Raw genomic sequence first — 8,793 nt, 5'->3', positions numbered from 1 at the left:
AGGGACAAGAAGAGAAAGATGAGGGAGAAGAAGAGGAAGGTGAGGGAGAAGAGGAAGGTGAGGGACAAGAAGAGAAAGATGAGGGAGAAGAAGAGGAAGGCGAGGGAGAAGAAGAGGAAGGTGAGGGAGAAGAGGAAGGTGAGGGAGAAGAGGAAGGTGAGGGACAAGAAGAGAAAGATGAGGGAGAAGAAGAGGAAGGTGAGGGAGAAGAAGAGAAAGATGAGGGAGAAGAAGAGGAAGGTGAGGGAGAAGAAGAGGAAGGTGAGGGAGAAGAGGAAGGTGAGGAAGATGAGGGAGAAGAAGAGAAAGATGAGGGAGAAGAAGAAGGTGAGGGAGAAGAGGAAGGTGAGGGAGAAGAGGAAGGTGAGGGACAAGAAGAGAAAGATGAGGGAGAAGAAGAGGAAGGTGAGGGAGAAGAGGAAGGTGAGGGAGAAGAGGAAGGTGAGGGACAAGAAGAGAAAGATGAGGGAGAAGAAGAGGAAGGTGAGGGAGAAGAGGAAGGTGAGGGAGAAGAGGAAGGTGAGGGACAAAAAGAAAGATGAGGGAGAAGAAGAGGAAGGTGAGGGAGAAGAGGAAGGTGAGGGACAAGAAGAGAAAGATGAGGGAGAAGAAGAGGAAGGTGAGGGAGAAGAGGAAGGTGAGGGAGAAGAGGAAGGTGAGGGAGAAGAGGAAGGTGAGGGAGAAGAAGAGGAAGGTGAGGGAGAAGAAGAGGAAGATGAGGGAGAAGAAGAGAAAGATGAGGGAGAAGAAGAAGGTGAGGGAGAAGAAGAGAAAGATGAGGGAGAAGAAGAAGGTGAGGGAGAAGAAGAGAAAGATGAGGGAGAAGATGGAAACTCCCTTGACTTGGTCTTCTTCCGGCTTTGCTCACTGGATGATTTCACAAACTCCCCTCTCCCGCTCTTTGACCACAACCTTCTTTCATTCTCTATCAAGAACTGCCATCCCGCTCAGGTCACCCCCACTTTCCACACTGATAGAAACATACAGGCCATTAACACCCAGAAACTTATGAAGAACTTGCAGTCCTCATTGGCCCCAATCTCCTCCATCTCATGTCCTGATTCTACTCTGAAGCATTACAATGAAACCCTGAAAAGTGCCCTGGATGAAGCGGCACCTCCTATACATAGAACAACTCAGCACAGACGACGACAACCCTGGCACACGCTGCAAACACGTTTCCTGCAGCGGTGCTCCAGGTGCGCTGAACTGTGGAGAAAATCTAATCTACCCGAAGATTTCATCCATTATAAGTTAATGCTAAAAACATACAACTCTGCCCTTGACCTCTCCAAACAAACCTATTTCAACACCCTCATCACCTCACTGTCAAATAACCCTAAACATCTCTTTGACACTTTCCAGTCCCTACTCAACCCAAGAGAGCAGGCCCCAACCACAGAGCTCCGCGCTGACAATCTGGCCAATTACTTAAAAGAAAATATTGACCACATTCGACAGGAAATCACCTCCCAATCTCTTCATACCATGCACTGTCCTCCCTCCCCCACTGCATCTAGTTCACTCTCTGACTTTGAACCAGTTACAGAAGAAGTAAGCAGGCTCCTTGCATCTTCTCGCCCAACCACTTGCACCAGTGACCCCATTCCGTCACATCTCCAGTCCCTTTCCCCGGCTGTCACCTCTCACCTAACAAAAATATTCAACCTTTCACTCACTTCTGGTATTTTCCCTCATTTAAGCATGCCATCATACATCCATTACTTAAAAAACCCACCAAAACTGTGCCGCTAATTATAGACCTGTCTCTAATCTTCCCTTCATCTCTAAACTCCTCGAACGCCTGGTCCACTCCCGTCTTACCCGCTATCTCTCAGATAACGCTCTTCTCGACCCTCTTCAATCTGGCTTCCGCTCTTTACACTCTACTGAAACTGCCCTCACTAAAGTCTCTAATGACCTACTAACAGCTAAATCTAATGGTCACTACTCCATGCTAATTCTCTTGGATCTCTCCGCAGCATTCGACACTGTGGATCATCAGCTCCTCCTCACTATGCTCCGCTCCATCGGCCTCAAGGACACCGTTCTCTCTTGGTTCTCCTCCTATCTCTCTGACCGATCCTTCACTGTATGTTTTGCTGGTTCCTCCTCCTCTCACCTTCCCCTTACTGTTGGGGTTCCTCAAGGATCAGTCCTAGGCCCCCTCCTCTTCTCTTTGTATACCGCCCCTATTGGACAAATAATCAGTAGATTTGGTTTCCAGTACCATCTCTATGCTGACGATACCCAATTATACACCTCTCCTGTTATCACGCCGACCTTTTTAGAAAACACCAGTGATTGTCTTACCGCTGTCTCTAACATCATGTCCTCCCTCTATCTGAACCTGTCAAAAACTGAACTCCTCGTTTTCTCTCCCTCTACTAACCTACCTTTGCCTGACATTGCCATCTCCATGTGTGGTTCCACCATTACTCCAAAGCAACATGCCCGTTGCCTTGGGGTCATCCTTGATTCCGAGCTTTCATTCACCCCCCACATCCGATCACTGGCTCGCTCTTCTTATCTGCATCTCAAAAACATTTCTAGAATTCGCCCTTTTCTTACTTTCGACTCTGCAAAAACTCTTACTGTCTCACTCATTCATTTTCGTCTGGACTATTGTAACTGTCTACTAATCGGCCTCCCTCTTACCAAACTCTCCCCGCTCCAATCTGTCCTGAATGCTGCTGCCAGAATCATATTCCTCACCAACCGTTACACCGATGCCTCTACCTTGTGCCAGTCATTACATTGGCTACCCATCCACTCCAGAATCCAGTACAAAACTACTACCCTCATCCACAAAGCACTCCATGGCTCAGCACCACCCTACATCTCCTCTCTGGTCTCAGTCTACCACCCTACCCGTGCCTTCCGCTCTGCTAATGACCTCAGGTTAGCATCCTCAATAATCAGAACCTCCCACTCCTGTCTCCAAGACTTTACACGTGCTGCGCCGATTCTTTGGAATGCACTACCTAGGTTAATACGATTAATCCCCCAATCCCCACAGTTTTAAGCGAGCCCTAAAAACTCATTTGTTCAGACTGGCCTACCGCCTCAATGCATTAACCTAACCATCCCTGTGTGGCCCTGTCACGGATTGGGGTGCCTTTAGGCCAACAGACGGCTATCACATGCGCAGGGGGGCTTATCTTAGTTACCCCTCCACTGCCACAATGTGATGAAAAAACACACACAATGCTATTGACCTCTTAGTTTACGCAGGGGCTTATTTTAGGTATCCCACTGCTCTTCAATATACCATGAACTGCAGGGATTTGGGTATATCCCGCTTACAGTTCCACTTAACACTTGCAGCTCTCTGGCGCCCCCCTTACTGTCAGGTCAGATTAGGTACTGCACCTAGGGTAATTAGTCGCCAGAATGGCTGCCTGCTATGTACTGGCTATTGGGCAGGCTGCAGCGACGCGATAACTACTCCCGCTCAGGCAGGAACAATAATTATCAAGCCGCAGTCGCTACAATCACCCAAAAGTCTGCACACGGTCGCTGCCACCAGCTCCGATCAAACGGGTCCGGAGCTAACCCAACACAGCGTAATTTCCCTTCAAAGACAGGGTACGTTTTTAGAGCATGGAGAAATAACTGGCATGAAATAATATACCCATAAAGTTTATGCAGTGTTTATCAAAATATTTTACAAAGATGTTACAAATGAGACAATTGCAAATATGTACAAGGTAATTATGAAAATAAAAGGATTAAATGAAGAAAAAAGATAACACTCACATATTCTCAGTTCAGGCAACCACACGTCCCAGCTCATTGGACGTGCTCCGGGCTCTTCCAGGAAAAGACTCAAAATCTCCCTCCTGAAAGTCTCCCAGCAACTTAAAACCTGCAGTCTGTGACCTCACAGAAAGGGCTGGCTTTTCCAACCCCTCCTACTTCTTCAGTATTACTCACTGGGCATTAAATATATCTGATGCCCGTAACTTCGCCACAGAACATATCATAATCGTACCATACCCAGCATTCATCTCGTATTATCGCTGGCATTCTAGTGAGATCAAATATGTCCTATTATTTACAGAGCAATCCCTACTTCTTCCCCCGATGGAGTTAGACGACTGTGTTTAGAGTGATGGGTAGATGCTTCGATGGAGATCAAGGATATGTATTTATCATTCTCCTATCCTAAATAGTTTGCCTAATATCTCACAATAACAGAACAAAGGACCGCATGGTTCTAGAGACTTAGAATCCAGTTCTTGCTGGGCACTTTCTACTACAGGAAATGCCGGTCGTAAATACCTTAGTGCTGGGGATGAGGGCTTGTGAGCTGAAAGTCAGGTCTTGGCAGCCACAAGCTGCTACAGAATCACTCCAAGAAGGGGGCTTAGCCCACAGCAGGCTAGCAAGAGAACTAAACTTATATGATTTCCTACCATATCGTGACAGGCCCATTCAAAAAAAAAAAAAAAAAACATAATCAGGTTCCTCTCATCATGTTCTCATACATTTTATGCAGTTAATAGCCCTCTGTGTCTGTACTGTTACATACTTAGGCAGTTAACTGGTTCATGCAGCTTTACATGAACACCCGATCCTTACACTATGGCTGGTCCAAATAACTAAAGCAATTGTTACCATCCACCTCTCGTGTCTCCCCTTTTCCTCATAGTTTATAAGCTTGCGAGCAGCAGGGCCCTCATTCCTCCTGGTATCTATTTTGAACTGTGATTTCTGTTATGCTGTAATGTCTATTGTTGTGATCCGGTGACCTAGGAGCCGCATGAGAGACGTTCTCAGGAGTAGGTGGTATCTGTACTGACCGCAAACCCTAAACTGACACCGCAACTAGAAGTAGCCGTGGGATGTACCTAACGTCCTAGACACCTCGACACAGCCGGAGGACTAAATACCCCTATAGATGGAAATGGGAATTCTATCTTGCCTCAGAGCAGAACCCCAAAGGATAGGCAGCCCCCCACAAATATTGACTGTGAGTATAAGAGGAAAGACACACGCAGGCAGAAAAACAGAATTTAGCAAAAGAGGCACTTCTAGCTAAATAGAAAAGGATAGGACAGAATTCTAAGCGGTCAGTATTAAAATCCTAAAAATATCCACAGCAGAAAATACAAATATTCTACATCTAACTAAAGACATAGCAAGTATATCTGCATCTCCCGAGAATCCAGCATGACTGAAAAATCCAAACAAAGTCTAAGCTGGACAAAAACAAAATGAATTGCACTGAATTGCAAAGCACACTGCATGTGTGCACAGAGACAAAAAAAACCCAGACACTTATCTTAGCTGAATTGGTGGCAGAGCATGAGGAACCAGAGAGAGCTGCAATCCCTCCAAGAACAATGGACAACTGGCCAGGAGTAATGGATCCTGCACACCTAAATACCTAGTAGAGCTACAATCAGCAGAAACACCTGCCCGGATTACAACCCCAAGACAACTGCACTACCACTAACAACCACCGGAGGGAGCCCAAGAGCAGAATTCACAACAGTACCCCCCCCCCCCCTTGAAGAGGGGTCACCGAACCCTCACCAGAGCCCCCAGGATGATCAGGACGAGCCAGATGAAAGGCACGGACCAAATCAGCAGCATGGACATCAGAGGCAAAAACCCAAGAATTATCCTCCTGACCATAACCCTTCCACTTGACAAGGTACTGAAGCCTCCGCCTCGAAAAACAAGAATCCAAAATCTTCTCAACCACATACTCCAACTCCCCATCAACCAACACAGGAGCAGGAGGATCAACAGAGGGAACAACGGGCACCACATATTTCCGCAATAAAGATCTATGGAAAACATTATGGATGGCAAAAGAGGCCGGAAGGGCCAAACGAAAAGACACCGGATTGATAATCTCAGAAATCCTATAAGGACCAATAAACCGAGGCTTAAACTTAGGGGAAGAAACCTTCATAGGAACATGACGGGAAGAAAACCAGACCAAATCCCCAACCCGAAGCCGGGAACCAACACACCGACGACGGTTAGCAAAACGCTGAGCCTCCTCCTGAGACAACACCAAATTGTCCACCGCATGAGCCCAAATCTGCTGCAGCCTGTCAACCACAGAATCCACACCAGGACAATCAGAAGGCTCAACCTGCCCCGAAGAAAAACAAGGATGAAAACCAAAATTACAAAAGAAGGGCGAAACAAAGGTAGCCGAACTAGCCCGATTATTATGGGCGAACTCGGCCAATGGCAAGAAAGCCACCCAATCATCCTGATCAGCAGACACAAAGCATCTCAAATAAGTTTCCAAAATCTGATTAGTTCGCTTGGTCTGGCCATTTGTCTGCGAATGAAATGCGGAAGAAAAAGACAAATCAATGCCCAGCCTATCACAAAAGGCCCGCCAAAACCTAGAAACAAACTGGGAACCTCTGTCGGACACAACATTCTCCGGAATACCATGCAAACGAACCACATGCTGAAAAAACAACGGAACCAAATCAGAAGAGGAAGGCAATTTAGGCAAAGGCACCAAATGAACCATCTTAGAGAACCGGTCATAAACCACCCAGATAACCGACATCCTCTGGGAAACCGGAAGATCTGAAATAAAATCCATAGAAATATGCGTCCAGGGCCTCTCAGGGACCGGCAAAGGCAAAAGCAACCCACTAGCACGGGAACAACAAGGCTTGGCCCGCGCACAAGTCCCACAGGACTGCACAAAAGAACGCACATCACGCGACAAAGAAGGCCACCAAAAAGACCTACCAACCAAATCTTTGGTACCAAAAATACCAGGATGTCCAGCCAACACAACAATGAACCTCAGAAATCACTCTACTTGTCCATCTGTCAGGAACAAACAGTTGGCCCACTGGACAGCGGTCAGGTTTGTCAGCCAGAAATTCCTGCAGAACCCGTCGCAAATCAGGAGAAATGGCAGAAAGGACCACCCCTTCCTTCAGAATGCCGACCGGTTCCAGTACCTCAGGAGAATCAGGCAAAAAACTCCTAGAGAGGGCATCAGCCTTAATATTCTTAGAACCCGGAAGATACGAAACCACGAAATCAAAACGGGAAAAAAACAAGGACCATCGAGCCTGTCTAGGACTCAGCCGTTTAGCAGACTCGAGGTAAATCAGATTATTATGATCGGTCAGGACCACAATACGGTGCTTATCTCCCTCAAGCCAATGTCGCCACTCCTCAAACGCCCGCTTCATAGCCAACAACTCCCGATTGCCGACATCATAATTGCGTTCAGCAGGCGAAAACTTGCGGGAAAAGAAGGCACACGGTTTCATCAAGGAACCAACAGAATCCCTCTGAGACAAAACGGCCCCTGCCCCAATCTCAGAAGCGTCAATCTCAACCTGAAACGGAAGGGAAACATCCGGTTGGCGCAACACCGGAGCAGAAGTAAATCGGCGTTTAAGCTCCTGAAAGGCAGAGACAGCCGCAGAGGACCAATTCGCCACATCAGCGCCTTTCTTCGTCAAATCGGTCAAGGGTTTAACCACGCTGGAGAAGTTAGCAATGAAACGGTGATAAAAATTTGCAAAACCCAAAAATTTCTGAAGGCTCTTCACGGATGTGGGTTGAATCCAATCATGAATGGCCTGAACCTTAACCGGATCCATCTCCATAGATGAGGGAGAAAAAATAAAGCCCAAAAAAGAATCCTTCTGCACCCCAAAGAGACACTTAGACCCCTTCACAAACAAAGCATTGTCACGAAGGATCTGAAATACCATCCTGACCTGTTCCACATGAGACTCCCAATCATCTGAAAAAATCTAAATATCATCCAAATATACAATCAAAAATTTATCAATATAAGTCCGGAAGATATCATGCATGAAGGATTGAAAAACAGATGGAGCATTAGTGAGCCCTAATGGCATCACAAGGTATTCAAAATGGCCTTCGGGCGTATTAAATGCAGTTTTCCATTCATCTCCCTGCTTAATACGAACAAGATTATATGCCCCCCGAAGGTCAATCTTAGTAAACCAACTAGCCCCCTTAATCCTAGCAAACAAATCGGAAAGCAAAGGTAAAGGGTATTGAAACTTGACCGTGATCTTATTCAAGAGGCGATAATCAATACAAAGTCTCAAGGAGCCATCCTTCTTAGCAACAAAAAGAAAACCTGCTCCCAACGGTGAAGAAGATGGCCGAATATGCCCTTTCTCCAAAGACTCCTTAACATAACTCCGCATGGCGGTATGTTCAGGCACAGACAGGTTGAAAAGTCGGCCCTTAGGAAACTTACAGCCTGGAATCAAGTCAATCGCACAATCACAGTCCCTGTGCGGTGGAAGGGAACTGGACTTGGGCTCATCGAATACATCCTGAAAATCAGACAAAAACTCTGGAATTTCAGAAGAGGAAGAAGAGGAGATTGACATCAAAGGAACATCATTATGAACCCCCTGACAACCCCAACTAGTCACAGACATAGACTTCCAATCCAACACAGGATTATGTACCTGCAACCACGGAAAACCCAGCATGATAACATCATGCAAATTATGCAACACCAGAAATCGACAATCTTCCTGATGGGCTGGCGCCATGTGCATGGTCACCTGTGTCCAAAACTGGGGCTTATTTTTAGCCAAAGGTGTAGCACCAATCCCCCTTAAAGGAATAGGGTTCTGCAAAGGCTACAAGGGAAAACCACAACGCCTGGCAAACTCAAAGTCCATTAAGTTCAAGGCGGCGCCTGAATCCACAAACGCCATGACAGAAAATGATGACAATGAGCAGATCAAGGACACCGATAACAGAAATTTAGGTTGTACTGTACTGATGGTAAATGAA

This window comes from Ranitomeya variabilis, chromosome 8, assembly GCF_051348905.1.
Source record: "Ranitomeya variabilis isolate aRanVar5 chromosome 8, aRanVar5.hap1, whole genome shotgun sequence".
NCBI lineage: Eukaryota > Metazoa > Chordata > Amphibia > Anura > Dendrobatidae > Ranitomeya > Ranitomeya variabilis.
This window is presented reverse-complemented; position numbering follows the sequence as displayed.